Here is a 19,334-nt window from a genome sequence, read left to right on the forward strand (position 1 = left end):
AATTCATCGGTTCCGACATGACATGTTACGACTTGAATCATTTTAAGTTATAATTCAGACTGAAAACTATCGGCTAAATTGACTGTAACCAGATGTGGCACAAATAATCTTCAGTTCGGATCCATGTACTGGAACTGAGCTGTTGGTAATGACCCGGCCATCGAGTCTTGTTTGAAAAATATATCTAAGTACCATTTTTAGATACAGCTGATTACTGTTAGCAGTGTTGCTACTGTTTAATGAAGAAGTTTTTAACTTGCATAATTTGATCTAAGTGTTTATAGTGAGGCTATCTTTGGGTGATTTTTCTATTAAACACACCATTACTTCCAACGGTATTAGAATACGATACAATGACTCTTTTAAGTGAACATGAAACAATTGTATCAAATCGTTAAATCTCATGGTGTTAGAAATGCCACTATCATTAATTTTTCATTGTCTAGGAAGTGTTAAATATATGTTATATTAATAAGAAAAATAACGATACAATATAATGAATGGCCGGCGACATTCGCTGTGGTAGCCACTCCACCTCGTGGGGCTCATTTCTCCGACGGGCGCCGCTATCTCTATTTTATGGGCGGTTCATCGACCTTCCACTCCGTCTTCCGCAGCATTGTATACCCCCTCTCTTTTTCTCCTTTTTTTTCTTTTCTTTTTTCTTCTTTTTTGAAGTGTATGTAATAAACGTTTCTACTTCAGCAAGATTTTTAAAAAAACGCAACATTTTTACACACACACACACACACTTACACGTACACGCGCGCGTGAATTACTCCAAGTGAGGTTGTTCTCAAGGGCTCTGTTCATGGAATGCACACAGATTCAGTGCATGGTGTCTAGGCCAGTAGTGGATGATGCACAGTTCGGAAGAGCTATGGTAGAGCGGAAGTATCACTTCACCTACATAACCGTGACAGCGATTAAGTTATTGATGTACAGAAAGAAGAGAGTGGGCGACAAAACCGAACCCTGGAGCACACCAGGTTTGATTGCGAGAAAAACAGAAAGATCGCAATTTACACATGCCATGACTTTGTGACGGATACAATAGATGAGAAATGATTGAAGCCTGCGAGTGGAAATCTCTGACAAGAGATTCGCATGCTCGATATGGTCGAAGGATTTGCTGATGTCCAGGGCAACAACATTGCTTTCACAGAATGTCTCTAAAATAAAACCCACTGGTGAAGGATTTAAGAAAGTAGGTCTTAAATGGATCTGGTTCTACGGAAGTCATTGAAGAGATTTAAGGTGTTGGAGAACATCAATGTTAATGACTGAGGCCATTACCTTAGAGATATTAGAAGTGAGAGAAATAGGAGAATATTGGATGAGGCAGAAGAGTTGCCTTTCTTCGGAATGGTACACCCTGCGGTGCATTTCCAAATGCAAGATACGAATAGAGTACTCTGTATTTAGCAGAGGCTTGTATCCAATTGAGTGAGGCAGCTATATCTCTCTGGCCAGTTATTGAAGCAGGATTATTTATACTCTTATGCTCCACTTCTGAAGACATCGTCCTATGTCAATGTCAGCACAACACACTGGACTAACAAAGCCAGCATTAATTTTCAGACGCATCTCAACGAAAAAGAGAGGGATAACGAAACAAAATAACTATCCATCATTATTTCTACCATCGAAATTGGTCAATGTTTATGACCACTTAATATTCACTCACGTTTAGACTATCTCCATATTTGGCTTATGTTCAGAACTTGCTGTTTCCTCACAATTCATTTTGAAAATGTGCGAAAATTACAAATTGCCCGTGTTAAAAATAACACACAGTTGATGAAATTTCTATTTCCTTGTACTTTGAGAAAATTAACACTGTTGCCGTAAAAAATGGAACATTATCACTGCTAATCTATGAAAAGAGTTCTTGTAAAGAAGAACTACATGATCCTACTTAGAATTGTCATATTCGTTTCATTCAAGGCAATAATAGAATGAAATGAGCTGTTAAAAAAGTAATTTCTTTTTCTTTTCCTTAAAAAGGTGTTACTTCTCTGTCAGTTAAAAGCCAGTATTTGATTTATTCTTGGGTTATCCATTAAGACTTCTTACAAAATAACAGCCGAGAACACATGAAAACGAAGAAATAACTTCACATTATTACCTAAGTATGTTCATCTGCCATTTTTATGTCTCTCCTTCCTCTTTCTTTCTTCCTCTCTCTCTCTCTCTCTTTCTCTGTACACATACATACATACATATATATATATATATATATATATATATATATATATATATATATATATATATATATATATATATATATATATGCATATGTACATATGTTATAACAGGCGTACGTTATGTTAAGAAGTGTACATATATCATACGTGATTATGTATCTCTCTCTCTCTATCTAGCTATATATATATATATATATATATATATATATATATACACACGAATGTATATTTGTGAAAAGAAAAAGAATGACTTCACTGGTAGTTCTAATCAGCTTAATTTATTATTTAAAAAAAAAAAATTTTTAATAATATAAATTTTAGTTCATAGATCTATGAACTAAAAATTATATTATTAGATTTTTTTTTTTTAATAATAAATTAAGCTGATTAGAACTACCAGTGAAGTCATATTTTTTCTTTTTTCAAAAGTGCCGAAATGTAGCACGGATCTCACACATTTTCCAAACACACACACACACACACACACACACACACACACACACACACACACACACACACACACACGTACACACACACACACACATATATATATATATATATATATATAGTAAGAGAGAGAGAGAAATATAATTAAAACATACATAAAATACATACATACATATATACATACATACATACATACATACATACATACATACATACGTGCATGAATTCAGGCGGGTGCCAACATGTGGGCAAGTACGACCATCACTGACAAATTATCTCATACTAGATGTTAAATACAACAGCTGTCACTGTCAGCTATGCTCGTGTTGAAATTTAAAGTGAATATCAGCTTGCACAACACCGTTAACACACTCACCTATAAAATCAAGTAATCCAGAAACAAAGAAAAGCAAGATCTCCCGCTTCGCAGTGAGGCCAATGTTCCTTCGCATAGTGAGGACACTGAGATGCCTAAACAAAAACTAGTGGGTCTCTTACTCCCAGATGCTGGATGGGTGTTGTCTCTACTGAGTTCAGCCATCCCTTGACAGGTTTTGTTTTTCATCCTACAGAGTGACCAACGGAAACTACTCTCCTTGCCAAGCAGGTTTAGCAGGGTTGCCGGTTTAGTTGCCGACGGCCCTATCATGCGACGGATTGAACTGGGTTACATGTTACCAGTAACCCTAAGAGTGATCTAATATGATGTATGCACACATACACATATACATACATATGCCTGACAACTGTCAATCAGGATAAGCTTGGAGTTTTAGAAAAAGAAATCAACCGACTCGCACATTACAAATACAATTTGTAAGCGGAACAATAGAAGTATGCAAGACTTTTCTCGGGTTTAAAATGTGGGATAGTTATTGTTATTTACATTTCGAAGATGGGGCTTTGTGTCTTTGTTAGAAACCAGCTTCTTCTTTCTTCTTCACAGGAAGAATTTAAATGATTCAAAACAGAAGAGAAACCTACATAAATACATACATACATACATACACACACACTTACATACATGCATACATATATACATGCATACATACATACATACATACATACATACATACATACATACATACATACATACGTACGTACGTACGTACATACATACATACATGCTTTTATTTAACTTACTTTTTTCCTCCCTCTGTCATTTGCCTCTAATTCTTTTGTCTCCCTTTTTCCTACTATCACCCATTAGCGGGACAGAAAATAAATATATTTACATATACCTACACAACAACATAAGTTTTATTTTAGTAAGAACAATCATACATACCTGCACACGTGTACACAGTAAGTAATTTTAAAATCTACAGCTTATTCAAGTGTATTGCAGTTATCTTTTCGTACATATAAATGCGAAGTTGTTGAACAACGTTTTAAGATTTGTTAAAACTTTATGAACGTAGCTGTACCAACACAGAATAATATTGTAGGCAATGTGTTCGAATTCCCTCCATGTTTGAAATAGTTAAAAGTGTTTGCCGTATATCCGAAAGCGTTTATCTGTGTATCACATATTTAAAAAAAAATCTAAGAACATAATCATAATGGAGAAATAAAGAGACGTGAATATTATTTTCTCATAGACAAATGTATGCAACTAACTCTTACGCAGTTTCATTTTCTGACGTAAAGATAAAAATAATAGATAACAACTTTCAAAGGCAGACGAGTTGACATTTAAATAACAAAGAATATAATTTTCACAGATGTTATCACAAAAGACGCGTCTTGTGTACTAGCATTGTAGAATTCGCACCATCTCAAGAATAAAACGCTTCAGAACAATAAAACGCTTTTAAAGAGAAACAAATTTCTCTCTCCATTTACAAAATTCTTATATTTTCAAAGTAGTCGTGAAATTTCCGCAGGTAATGCTAGTTATAATACTTTTATTTTGTGCTCTATATCATATTGTATTTAAAATATTTTATTAATGATAAAAGCTATAAAAATAGCCTTTCTGTTATCTACCATCTAATGCACTGTCGACATTAACACATCCACCCACTGTTAGGCTTTTTGCTTTGTTTTGGGACTTTTTCTTTTGTTAAATCGAGGTTTCCCTGAATGTATGCATGTGTGTGAGTACGTATGAATGTATGTATGTATGCATGTATGTATATGCATGTTTACGTGCATGCATACAAAGAGGGGCAGAGAGAAAGCGAATGAGACATATATATATATATATATATATATATATATATATATATATATATATATATATATATATAGAGAGAGAGAGAGAGAGAGAGAGAGAGAGAGAGAGAGAGAGATAGAGAGAGAGAGTTGTACGCAAATATATTTCGGTCATAATCATAGAATTACGTAAAATAGTAGAAATTTGTTACATGTCTACAAACGAATATTTTTCACTCGTGTTCGTTATTAGAAGTGTGTGTGTGTGTGTGTGTGTGTGTGTGTGTGCGTTCGTGCGCGTATGCGGCTCTCTCAGATACCTGCACCTTTAACGTGCTTCTCAGATAAAATCAGCATCACACAGTATATCAAGGCTGGACTTTGAATTACAGATACAATCCATCTAACAAGCTTCTGTACAGTTTCAATTATTTTCAATCACAAGTTTTGGATAAAGCTAGGACATTTGTAATAGACGCTTGTACAAGATGTCAAGTATGAATGACCCCCGTGACCTCGCGATTGCAATGCATACTTCATAATCTTTCGACCTTACTTCGTCTGATGTCAGAGAATGTAACAGAATTATTTAACTGAGACTAGACATGGGTCGGAATTTTTTTTTTTTTTTTAGTCAACAGCAATTCGAGGAGCGGCTGGATACTCTTTAATTTACGGGCCTTAACGCTGCCAAAATGCTTTTAAAATGTGGTTTATCTGCCCCTGGGCCCGCATTAGGCAAGTCGTCGAAAATTCTGTTGGCTCATGACACTCTATGGACCCCAAGTAATGCATGTGTAAAATTTTAATAAAATCGGTTAGGTACTTCTCGAGTTTAGGGATTTACACAGACAGACCCACATTTCCAGTTTTATATATATAGATGTATATATATCTTTTATTTTTCATTCTTTACTTGTTTCGATCATTAGACTGCAGTTGTGCTGTTGGCACCGCCTAGAAGAATTTTTAGTCGAATGTATCAACACCAGTACTTATTTTTTTTTAAGTCTGGTACTTATTTTATCGGCGTCTTTTGCTGAACCGCTAGGCTATGGGGACGTAAGCACACCAAACAGTGGGATGAGGAGTAAACACAGACACAAAGACACAAAGAGACACACAACTGGCTTCTTTCAGATGATGTTTCCATGATACTTGCATTTTAAAGCTAGTTATTAATTTGTTTCTATGTTCGTCTATCTCTTACTTTTAAGTTAGCAATCACGAATATACGTTGAGTGCCGCATTCTTCTCTTAGTAAAGATTTGGTATTTTTTGAAGCAACTCTTTGAGAACTCTTAGGCGCAGGCGTATCTGTTTGTAAGAAGCTTGCTTTCCAGCTATGTGCTTCTGGGTTCAGTTCCACTGCATGGCACTTACTATAGCCACAGGTTATCCGAAGCCTTGTGAGTGGATTTGGTATCGGAAACTGAAAGAAGCCTTCGTATATGTTTGTGTATGTGTGTGTGCCTTTATGTCGGTTTATCTCCAGCCACCGCTTGATAACAAACGTTAGTGTGTTTACATCCCCGTAACTTAGCAGTTCGCCTAAGGCGATCGATAGAACAAGTACTAGGTTTAAAATGAATGAGTCCTGGGGTCGATTTGTTCGATTGAAAACTCTATAAGGTAGTACCCCCGCATGGCCGAAGTCAGATGACGAAACAAGTAAAAGATTAAAATACTTATTTCATTTTGTGATGAGTAACATGTCTTTCTGATTTGTTGTCTTCGCTTGATTCTAATCATGTATTTAGATGATTTGATCAGATTGTAGTTCGTTGAGAGTTTAAGCTTTCTCATACGATAGATATAAAATAAAATGAAACTGGTGCAAAGAAAGTAGCAATCCTATACGTGAAAGTATATTTTAGTTGATATAAAAGTTGGGGCTAGTCTGAATCAGCCGGTCAAATTCTCTTTCTGAAAATCCTAGTTTATCCAAATTCTACTTTAAACATTTGCTTACAAAACCTAGTGCTCCAATCATTATTGGTATGAATATGAATTCATAATCTGGATATGAAAGCTGGAGGTTTCGAAGCAGTTGTCCATAGATATCCTCTTTTTCTTTGATTTTCAAAGAGATATTCATATCTGCGGGGCAGCTAACCTCTATGATGGTACATACCTTTACCCCTTTGTCCCAAACAAAAATATCCGGCCTATTATGCTTACATTTGACAGTAGTCTTGATGGGAATATTCTACCAATATTCCTAGAGTTGGTGTTTATGAATGTATTCCATAACAGAGGGATTTTCTAAGTCTATTTATATATATATTTATTTATTTATTTATTTTTTGTATGCTGACTACTTTCCATCCAGGTCCTCTCTTAGGTAAGAGACTCCAACTGTTTGGGGGCTGTTTAAGAGATCATCAGGAAGAGTATTATGTATTATGTATGTATGTATATATGTACCCGTGCAGATTTGAATGTTTTGTTTTATGTATGTACACACATACACACACACATATATACATACAAAAATACCCTGTTGTTGATATTGAAGTTCCAATGAAGGAGCCTTGGATCTAGGTTAGAAACCCTCTCTCTCTCTCTCTCTCTCTCTCTCTCTCTCTCTCTCTCTCTCTTTCTCTCTCCCTCTCTTTCTCTCCCTCTCTCTCTCCTCCTCTCTCTCTCTCTATCCGAAGGCAAGAAAGCTTGAAATAAAACTGAATAATGACATACATACATGCATGCATGCACGTACGTACGTACATACGTACATGCACACACTCACACATACATACATATACACACATATACATACATACATACATACATACATATATATATACATACATACATGCATGCATTCATGCTCACACACACACACACACACACACACACACACACACACACGCACACACACACACACATACACACACACACACTTTGCACTTCTGCAGAAAATGTGTGACACAAACGAAACGAAATAGCTGCACGCAAAGCTGAAAGAAAAATAAAGATAGCCGCAGGTATAGCCGTGTGGTAAGAAGCTTGCTGCCCAGCCACATGGTTCCGGGTTCAGTCCCACTGCGCTGCATCTTGGGCAAGTCTTCTGCTATGCTATAGTCTTGGGCCGACCAAGGCCTTATGAGTGGATTTGGTAGTCAGAAACTAAGAGAAGCCCTTCGCATATATATATATATATATATATATATATATATATATATATATATATATATATACATATATATATATTGATGAGTGTGTGAGTGTGTGTGTATTTGTGCGTCTATCTTTGTCCCCCACCCCACCATCGGTTGTAACCTAGCTGTTCGGCAAAAGAAACCGATAGAATTAGTAATATGCTTGTAAAGAATAAGTCCTGGAGTAGATTTGTTCGACTGAAGGCGGTGCTCCAGCATGGCCGCAGTCAAATGATTGAAACAAGTAAAAGAATAAAAGAATACGTCATTGAAAAAAAAATTCTATCCGCGATGTCTGCAATTTGATATCACTTTACAAGGGAAACAATTCATAAAGATTTGCAAATAAATACAAGGGAAAGAAATCCTTATTCTTTCTCAAAAATGTAACAGTTACGTTAGAGTTATGTCCCTTGGGCAAATAAACTTTCTTAAATTTCAACAGGATATTGGAAAACAAGAGAAAGTATTTTCCTACTATTGGTGCTGAAACAAAGTGTGTGAAAGATTAGATTATGGTAGGAAACACTGGTATATTGTTTTATAAACTAAATTCGATGTTGAAGTTTCTTTAAAACAAGTTAGCCTGTTGTCTAGATTGCATTAAAATGTGTAAGCGCAATATTTGTAACTGCGTCGGTTTATTTCTTGATTAAGAAAATTTGATGTGCTTTGGTACATTTCAAACATCATGTCGACACTGTGGATATTAAGTCAGTACACTTATTTATACGGACTTAATAGCCACAATGAGGAAGTCTCGGAATTATGTAACCATTTCAATGAAATCGGACAATTTTTTTTTTTAACTGACAGAATTTTATGTTTATTATTTAATTATGAAACAAAAATAAATATATTTGTAAATCTTACGTCAAATCTCTATTGAAAGTTCTTAACATGCGCTCATTCTGTATCCCTGCAAATTTTAAATCTACCCTTAGCGTTACACATTTGAAGCATTTCCGGAGTTATTTCCTGCACTGCAAACGGAACCCGTTCTTTAAGTTCAGCTAAACAATTGCTCCATTCTGGGCACTGAGGTAGAGGAAATGATTGCAGCTAAATTGAAAAAAAAATGCTATCGGGTACAGATAAGCGAGATCCAACAGGAATGAAAATAAAATTATAGAAAAAAAAAAGGAATATTACAAAAATTGTAAATGTTTTGCATGTGGCTGTGTGGTAAGTAGCTTTCTTAAGAACCACATGGTTCCGGGTTCAGTCCCACTGCGTGGCACCTTGGGCAAGTGTCTTCTACTATAACCTCGGGCCGACCAAGGCCTTGTGAGTGGATTTGGTAGACGGAAACTGAAAGAAGCTCGTCGTATATATGTATATATATATATATGTGTGTGTGTGTGTGTGTGTGTGTGTGTATGTGCGTGTGTGTGTGTATATGTGCGTGTGTGTGTGTGTTTCCTCCCCACATCGCTTAACAACCGATGCTGTTGTGTTTATGTCCCCGTAACTTAGTGGTTCGGCACAAGAGACGGATAGAATAAGTACTAGGCTTACAAAGAATAAGTCCTGGGATCGATTTGCTCGACTAAAGGCGGTGCTCCAACATGGCCACAGTCAAATGACTAATACAAGTAAAAAAGAGTAAAAAAGAAAAAGGAGTATGCAAGTGCTACCAGTCAAAAGCACCACATACCAGAAGCCAGCAAGTGTATGGGGTCATTAGGAGAGAATGTGCGCTGTTTCAGTGATTACCACTCGACGGCATCAGTACACACCGGCGCTCCTCATGATATGAGGCCCCGCTTGCTAGATCAACTGGTTATTAAAAACAAAGCTCAATATTCTTCTAGCCATCGTTCTTCGTCACTTTTTGACCAAATCCAGTGACTAGCCTTTTCTGCTGTAGTTTGGATATCAGTCCAACAAAAATCCTCTACATGCGACTTCAGATTTTATACACTTTTATTAAAATTGGCAATAATATTGAAATTTCTGCCAGCTAACACAGCATCGGACAACCCGACGGTGGCTTGCTGGCCATAAATTCAAAATTAGCCAATACTTTACTTGTTAGAGTAAAAGAAATTTGTACGTTACCAAAGATGGTCAGTATTGCTTCAGCTTGAAGAAAGATTGATTTTATTATAACACAAACACGCAGCCGAAATTGCAAGGATAATCCGGATCTCGACTGAGGAAAGAAAACTCCGAATGACCTGTCCTTGGTTCCTTGTATCGTCTATCTGGATGTTTTGTCCCTTTCTTGTATCACCTAACTGTCTGGATGTTTTGCGTTCTTGTCGCATTCTGTATTATATATATATATATATATATATATATATATATATATATATATATATATATAGATACTTGTGTATATAAGATTGACCAGTGACCGGTCTGTCAAAATGCTAGAAGAAGCTCACTTAAAAAAATTCTCAAATACGGATTCAGCGGAGCAAAAACAGGCGGGCTAGACCAGTGAAAATTGTACATACCTCGATTATCTGCAGACTATAGTTTCAAAATCAACATTTTCAAAATAAAAATGTCTATTTATCTTTCACTAGTTGAAGACAACTAGCACGAGGTTCTGTTCGATTATAAGAATATCGACAATCTGTACTGAAGATAAATAGATACTTTTATTTTGGAAGTATTGATTTTGTAACTATAGTCTGCAGATAATCGAGGTATGTACAATTTTCACTGGTCTAGCCCGCCTGTTTTTGCTCCGCTGAATCCGTATTTGAGAATTTTTTAAGTGAGTTTCTTCTAGCATTTTGACAGACCGGTCACTGGTCAATCTTATATACACAGACCGGTCACTGGTCAATCTTATATACACAAGTACTATAATCTTTTTAGGATCTCCCAAAAAATTTTTTCAAGAGCCTTCTGATTCTTTTAATGTGCTAGTTTCCTGGTATTAAATTGATATTAATTAATATCGAATTTTTACCATATTATATTAATTATATGTATATATATATATGTATATATATATATATATATATATATATATATATATATATATATATATATATATAAAACCTTCTTCATATGATTTTCACCTACACCTGCCCTCTAAATCTTTCATCCTGCCTCAACCTAATAATATTCAGTGTGAACGTCTCTTTCAGTTTTTGTTTTTTACATGTTTCAGTTCTTCGCTCGTTATAGATTTGCTCATTATAGTGTAATCTTCAATTGCCCTTGGACGTTAGGTGTGACTCGGCAAGTAACTGCAGCAAACATGCAGATTAAAAGAAAATATCAAGAACAACACCAACAACAACAATAATAATAATAATAATAATAACAATAATAATGACGATGATGATGATGATTTCTTTATTGGCCACAAAGGGTTTACATCAAGAAAGACTTTAATAGATGGCACATGACAAAATATTGGATGTGTGTTGTTGTTGCTGTTGTTGTGAGAGTTTTGCGATCTTATGAATTAACATGCTATTACACTTTTGCTGTGGTCTGGTTAAAGCACTAAAACCATCTGACGTTACCTAACATCGGCAGAACAATTAACAAGGACCGAACGTTGAGCTATGCGGAAGTTAATTGTTAGATTAAGAGCTTAACGGTCCCGAGATTAAATCAAATTACACCAGGAAAAAGAATCTACTATAATAAAATTTACACTTAATTTAGACAAACAAACAGAAAGATTAATTGTATTTTCTTTCATTCAAGCCTTCTTAAAACATACATAAACAATGTGGGTGGGGCTAGTTAATTAATTGCATGCATTAGCATAAAGTTTGGCTGAGTATAAAATTACTGAAAATGAAGCGATGGAAAATTTCTGACATGTTGTTTATCAAGTAATAGAAAAAAAATCTTGATTCCTTTTAACCTGCTATTATTGGCTGTTAAGATGTAGACAAAATGTCTGTTAGTTTAATAATTATCTGACAAGTTAAATATCAAGTTTTAAAAGAATGTGACTGTGTGTGTGTGTGTGTGTGTGTGTGTGTGTGTGTGTGTGTGTGTGTGTGTGTGTGTGTGTGTGTGTGTGTGTGTGTGTGTGTGTGTGTGTGTGTGTGTGTGTGTGTGTGTGTGTGTGTGTGTGTGTGTGTGTGTGTGTGTGTGTGTGTGTGTGTGTGTGTGTGTGTGTGTGTGTGTGTGTGTGTGTGTGTGTGTGTGTGTGTGTGTGTGTGTGTGTGTGTGTGTGTGTGTGTGTGTGTGTGTGTGTGTGTGTGTGTGTGTGTGTGTGTGTGTGTGTGTGTGTGTGTGTGTGTGTGTGTGTGTGTGTGTGTGTGTGTGTGTGTGTGTGTGTGTGTGTGTGTGTGTGTGTGTGTGTGTGTGTGTGTGTGTGTGTGTGTGTGTGTGTGTGTGTGTGTGTGTGTGTGTGTGTGTGTGTGTGTGTGTGTGTGTGTGTGTGTGTGTGTGTGTGTGTGTGTGTGTGTGTGTGTGTGTGTGTGTGTGTGTGTGTGTGTGGCTAACGGTTGTAGGATGGAAAACAGCGAAAGAAAAAGACGGGAAAAGTTCTGAAAGTTTGAAAGTTTAAAATGTTAAAAAGAAATGGGTTAGTAAACATTTCTTGGGAGAACGAATAAAATGTATAGAATACATGGTATGAATAAACCGAAACACACCACCACCACCACTGCCGCTGCCACCTGACACACTGGTTAAAGAGGAATTTCCTTTGCGGTTACTCACACTGTTAGATATAGAACCCAGATATTCCTCAAATCTACCCTACAGCCTCAAAAAAGAAACGATATATGGATAATGTAGCTCCAGACACTAGTAAGCTCAAATATAGTTTGGATTGTCATTGATTGAACATTTTTGATCATAGATTAGCTTAACTAGGTTTGGCCCTGGTTTCGTCTGGGTTTAAAAATCACCAACACCTATTTGGTTACGTGACTTGCTAAAAAAAAAAAAAACAGCTAAATTTACCTGATATCACAAAAGGCATTTTCTCCGACGCTCAACTAATCTACTGCTCTCTATGCAGTTTAAAATAATATTAATTCATTAAACACAGTTTCTCACTTAGTTACAATGTACAAGGAAAGGAAACGGGATTTTGTGATGTGTTTCTGAAGATCGAGGATGAAGTAAATTAGCACAAATTGAGCACAGAAATTAATTGGGTCATAGATTATTATAATATATTGGGTTTGTCTTGAATTAGTATAATGAAACTATAGGAAGTTGTAACAAGCATGACGTATTCAAAGCTTTTAAAGATTTCGTATATTGACTAGTCAGTAAAGAAAAGTCTTGTAGTCTGCAAATTGGTATATTTGCAGATTCTAAGAGTAATAATCAAACAAAAGACCAATCTGTCTCTCTGTATGCATGTATATATATATATATATATATATATATATATATATATATATATATATACACATATATATATATGCATGTATGTATGTATGTATGTATGTATGTATGTATAGGTGATGTGTGTATATGTGTATATAATTGTGTTGTGTGCGTATTGTATATATATATATATATATATATATATATATATATATGGGTGTGAGCTAATAAACAGAAACCTTTTAGTTCCTAAATTTCAGCCAAATAGTTTAAAGGAGTCGCTTGAAATGGCCGTAAGGAACTGACACCTGTACCTATTTGTTACTCATTTATACTTTATTCACCTATATGTGTGTGTATGTATGTATGTATGTATGTATGCATGAACTATTATAGTTCATAAATTTGACAGGAAAAGGGAGACTGATTCGCTGGTTTAAAGGAAACACACTTAGTTGCTTTAACAAAGGGATGTGGGTTTGACTCCCGCGTGGATTGGAAAACCTTCTTTTTCTGTCGAGGGCTTAATTGCCCCTTTATTAGACTATTGTCCTTATTCATTGCACGGAGATCTCCATAAGCTTTAAGCTTATATATAATACTATTATTATTATTGACAGGATTGCAAAAACAGCGCCGTATAAAGAAAACACTTGCACCGAAAGCGCACGCACACACACGCGCGCACATACACACGTGCACACACACACACACACATATATATATATATATATGTGTGTGTGTGTGTGTGTGTGTGTGTGTGCACGTGTGTATGTGCGCGTCTGTTGTACCTGTATTTCAAAGGACCAGCTTTGTCACACTCCGTGTCACGCTGAATCTCCCCGAGAACTACGCGTATACGTGTCTGTGGCGTGGTTAGCCACTTGCACGTTAATTTCACGAGCAGGCTTTTACGGCGACGAAGGTTCCAGTTAATCCGATCAACGGAAAAGCCTGCTCGTGAAATTAACGTGCAAGTGGCTAACCACGCCACAGACACGTATACGCGTAGTTCTCGGGGAGATTCAGCGTGACACGGAGTGTGACAAAGCTGGTCCTTTGAAATACAGGTACAACAGAAACAGGTAGAGTGAGAGAAACTTGTGATGAACGAGTACTGCAGGGTTCACCACCACCCCCTGCCGGAGCCTCGCGGAGCATTAAGTGTTTTCGCTCAATAAACACTCACAACGCCCGGTCTGGGAATCAAAACCACGAGTCCGCTGCCTTAACCACTGGGCCATTGCGCCTCCACTAGAAACACTCCGTCGGTTACGACGACGAGGGTCCCGGCTGATATGATCAGGGGAACAGCTTGCTCGTGAAATTAATTCGCAAGTAGCTGAGCAATCTACAGGCAGTAGTTCTCAGGGAGATTGAGCGTGAAGTACAGGTTCTACTCATTTTTGCCAGCTGAGTGGATTGGAGCAACGTGAAATAAAGTGTCTTGCGCCGGGAATTGAACTCACGACCTTACAATCAATCGTGAGTCGAATGCCGTAACCACTAAGCCACGCGCCTTCACTATATATATAGTTGGAATTTACAAAAAACAAAAGACGAAGACATGTGTGTAAACAATTAACAGGTATATTAGTTTAACGATCGGGAAGATGAGAAAGTCTTTTACGTTTCGAACCTATGCTCTTCGACAGAAAGGGATACGAGAAAATAAAGAGGGAATAAAAAAAGAAAGCGTTAGTAGCTAGCGGTCAATCATGGCGATAGCCGGACATAGGTGGTCAGACAAGAGAGCTAGGAAGAAGGGGATATAATAAAGTAGTGGTGATCCCAAAATGAAAGTGCGCGTGCTTATGAATGTAAGAGCGTGTGTGTGTGTGCGTGTGAATAGGGGCTGATATGTATATATATATATATATATTTATTTATTTATGTGTTTCAGCCAAGTGGCTGCGGTCATGCTGGTGCACCACATATATATATATATATATATATATATATATGTGTATATACATATAAATTTCACCAAATCCAGTCAAGAGAGGTTTTACTAAATTGTTGACAGAAAATTTTTAAAAAAATAGAAACAATAAATGAACTAAAACAATCTCCGTTTAAGGCGTCCAGTTCACAATAATCGTCAACCGGAATTCTTTCTCGCTCATGAGAAGAGAATCTTTCAGGAGAACGAGTTTGCTTCCCGATAAAGTAGTTCAAGATTGTCTCCCAGTAAAGTACTTCATCCTTGTTTTGGGGGCATTCGTTCTTGTACAATACTAAAATAAAAATGAAATGAAATGAAATAAATTAATTAGTCTCCTATAGAATTATCGGAAGCTCCAAGTTGGAACAAGAATTCAAACGTATGGCGAAGTAACGAAATATTGAGATTGCTAATTCTTGTTATTGTTGCTATGATTAGTTAATTATTAATGCATTAATCCCCTTATACAGATTATTTCAGAAACAATGAATACAGAAACTCGATTTAAAGAAAAGAAATTATTACACGAGGATATTTTCTTCTGTAGCAGAAACAAATAGAATAATTAATATTTTTTGAACGATTCCCCAGAAAGAAACGGAGCAGCAGCAGTTTAACATTTTTAAATGTTACAGCGACACGAAAAATCACAATTGTAGAAGAAATTTCTATGCTGTTTTCAAATCATCTTTATTTTAAGAAACTGGAATGTAATCTTTACGAACGTGGGATTCAAGTCGTGATTAATAGTTGAAAAACGTGAAAATAAAAGTTATATTTTTTAATAAGATTCCCCCAATCAAAAGACGAACAAAAGAGAATTTTAATCGCAACAAATAGGCGTTGAGCAATAAAACAGGGTTAAAAAATACCGAAGAAAAAACAAGCTACCCAAATGGTTTGTGCTCAAGTAACATTTCTTAATCACATGCAAAAATAAACCTGTGAAGAGGGACGCGTTTTTCGAAATTCTTGTCGCTTTTTTTTCTTTACTTCTATCATGTTTTGTTTTTCTTTAAGACAGCGTGTTAGCAGAACCGCTAGTAAGTCGGACTAAATGCTTAACGGTTTTTCCTCCGGCTCTTCAAGTTCTAGTTTTAAATTTAACTGAGGTCAACTTTTACCTTTCAGGGTTGATAGAATAAGTACTTAGTTGAGCCCTGGAATCGTTATAATCTATTAGCCCCTTCCTCTAAAATTTCAGGCGTTGTACCAAGAGAAGAAAGAATTATTATTATTAATATGGCGGCGACGTAGCTTCATCGTTGGTATGCCAGACCTTTTCAAGCGGCTCCATTTAATTGAACAATGCAATCATTACGTCAATTCAAATGCAATGCCATCTTCAGCTGCACAAATAAATAAATGGAATTTTAACAAGTAGGACACATTAATATAATTTTTCTCAAATATTTTAACAGAGCAAGAAGATAGAAATTCATGTTGTTGCTATTGTAGCTAAGAATAGACTACAACGTCTAAGAATTGTATGGAGCATAGTGGGGTCATAGGTTGTAAGGGATTGTAATTCATTTCTAATTTATTTCTCTCTTTATCAAATACTAAATTTAAGACTAGAAGTCTGTGTCTATTTTGAATAAAGGACACGAGTGAGTTGACAGCTCATGGTTAGCTATGTTCATAAATATTATCATATGTATCTCTTTCCCCCAGGGAGGAAATAAGACATTAGGAGTAGTCAGTTGGATATAAGTAAATGTCTATAAAAAGAGGCAGGATAGGGGTAGACTTTAAATCATGATATAAATTACCAGTTAAAGGTGCAAGACGCTAAAAATCCTAAGATGCCACCCCTAATGGGACACAGTCAATTTTCTTCATTTAAAATGGTTTGAGATGGGACAAATCAGGGTTACAGCGTGAGGAGTAGGATGGAAAAAAGAAAGAGTACACTTGGCCAGAAGCGACTATCTTTTATAACAAATATATGGGTGGAGTAGATCGCTCTGATCAAATGGTAACACTGTATGAATTGGATAAAAAAAGTAGAAAATGGTGGACAAAAGTGTTCTTCAGGCTTCTGATGACAGCTACTTATAACAACTATGTTATTCACTCTGAAATTCATCATATGAGACCACCATTTATAAATTTCTTAGTAAATGTAGCTGAACGTTTGATCGAGGCAGGAAGGTCGAATTGTCTACAAAGGAGAATGAGATCTTTCAGACGGCCTTTTAAGACTTCAAAGTTGATTTCGAGTGTAGGTGATCATATGCCAGTAAAACAAGAGTCGCAGAAGATGTACTTCGAGGAACAAAAAAAGGAGGACCCAATACATTTGCCAGAAATGCAACATTCCTTTATGCATTGGTGAATGTTTTACAGTATATCACACATAGCATGTATTTATAAATCATGGTTGTTCTCGTAAATATTGAGAAAAGAAATATATTCATTAGTTAGTATGATATAAGAGAAAAAAACTATATAATTACATAATAATTATATGAGGAAAGAAGTTTATTTATCATTTCATAAGTATTATATGGAAGGGGTCGTTATATATATTATTTTATAAGTGTTATTTGAAAAAATTATTGTAATTTATAATAGATATTATATGAGAAAGCAATTAGACCTTCATTTTGCGTTTGAAAAAAAACTAAGATTTATTTCATTTCCGTAATTTTCAGAACTTGTTCAACATGCATGTAAAATACTGTTGAGAGAGGATAGTCCCAAGTAAAACTAGTGGGACATTTTTGTCCCACGTTCTAAAATCATATGTAGCGATAAAATAAAAGTTTAGATTTTAATTACGGTAGATAATGAAGGTCTAAAGAAGCGGAAAATGTGGGGGGGGACTGATTGTGCAAAAGTCGGAAGGGTTAAACAAGACTCAATTGAGGCTAATGAACAATGCATCATCCTCATCATCAGTTTAATATTCAATTCTCCATTTATTTATACAGAAGGATGCTGTTCTTGTAGCCAACTGTTTCCAAACAAGGTAATATTTTCTCATCGCTGGGGAGGTTTCCATGAAAGACTAAGAACATGGGACACTGCTTGTGTAATGAGGATGTTCGTTTATAACTATCACATAATGTCAACACAAGACACACACAACATATTTAATGAAGGAGCATGGCCCAGTGGTTAGGGTTGGCACTCACGATTGCGAGATCGTGATTTCGATTCTGAGTCCGGACAGTGCGCTGTGCTCTTGAGCAAAACACTTCATTTCACATTGCTCAGCGATCATTTTGACCTCCGACGTGTGGCGCACTTCTGCACCTGTACAGGTAATGGCACTTTGATGGAGTGAGTAAGCAAATGTGCAGCAGAAACATATGATCATTATAAACAAATCATCTGTGGTTGTTCAACAAGAAATTGCAAAGCCTTCATCTGTTGTTTAATGACGGGAGAGTCCATTATACACATAATTTATCGAACGCAGCTCTACATCGTTAACCAGCTAAAGATGTTCTCTTGGGGTTAAAAAAAAAATCGCAGCAGATTCCCTTCGAACGAGCAGCCATGTTGAAGTGGCTACGAATATTACTTGTCAGTACAACTGCTGCGTTGATCTCTTAGATTTTAGAACTAGCATATTTGCTTGTTGCAAAATCAGCGATTAGTTGTTCGCTTGAAATATATACAGTACTTGTGTATATAAGATTGACCAGTGACCGGTCTGTCAAAATGCTAGAAGCTCACTTAAAAATTCTCAAATACGGATTCAGCGGAGCAAAAACAGGCGGGCTAGACCAGTGAAAATTGTACATACCTCGATTTTGAAACTATAGTCTGCAGATAATCAATACTTCCAAATTAAAGTATCTATTTATCTTCAGTACAGATTGCAGATATTCTTACAATTGAACAGAATCTCGTGCTAGTTGTCTTCAACTAGTGAAAACGTGCACGTGATTCTATCCATTAAATTGATATTAATATATTTATATATATATATATATTGCGAGCTACTGCCATCTCTAGCAAACTCGATTTTTGTTGTTTTTTTGAAGAATATTAAGCGGAATTTCTTTGTGCGAAGCCACCATCGTTGGGTGGAGGTGAATAATGGAAGGAAGGAAGAAGTTACGCGGAAGCTACTGGAGGTCGAGATGCCATAGACCCACGTGTGCTGAAGCTGAAGAGGATGAAGTGGAATGA

At 36.1% G+C, this 19,334-nt stretch overlaps 2 long non-coding RNA genes across 2 annotated transcripts in view; one reads left to right on the forward strand and one right to left on the reverse strand.

Moving 5' to 3' along the window:
- Window positions 1–4,083, reverse strand: part of LOC128248847 (uncharacterized) — a 31,665-nt gene extending 27,582 nt beyond the window's left edge. Inside the window, exon 1 of the long non-coding RNA XR_016243340.1 lies at window positions 3,943–4,083. This is a non-coding gene — a long non-coding RNA (uncharacterized LOC128248847). The remainder of the gene's footprint in view (window positions 1–3,942) is intronic.
- Window positions 4,084–4,415: 332 nt separating this feature from the next.
- Window positions 4,416–16,157, forward strand: LOC149133440 (uncharacterized). The gene is made up of 2 exons (XR_016243339.1): window positions 4,416–4,540; window positions 15,659–16,157. It is a non-coding gene; the product is annotated as an uncharacterized LOC149133440 (long non-coding RNA).
- Window positions 16,158–19,334: the final 3,177 nt, after the last annotated feature.

This window comes from Octopus bimaculoides, chromosome 10 (genome assembly GCF_046866305.1).
Source record: "Octopus bimaculoides isolate indiv1 chromosome 10, ASM4686630v1, whole genome shotgun sequence".
Classification (NCBI taxonomy): Eukaryota; Metazoa; Mollusca; class Cephalopoda; order Octopoda; family Octopodidae; genus Octopus; species Octopus bimaculoides.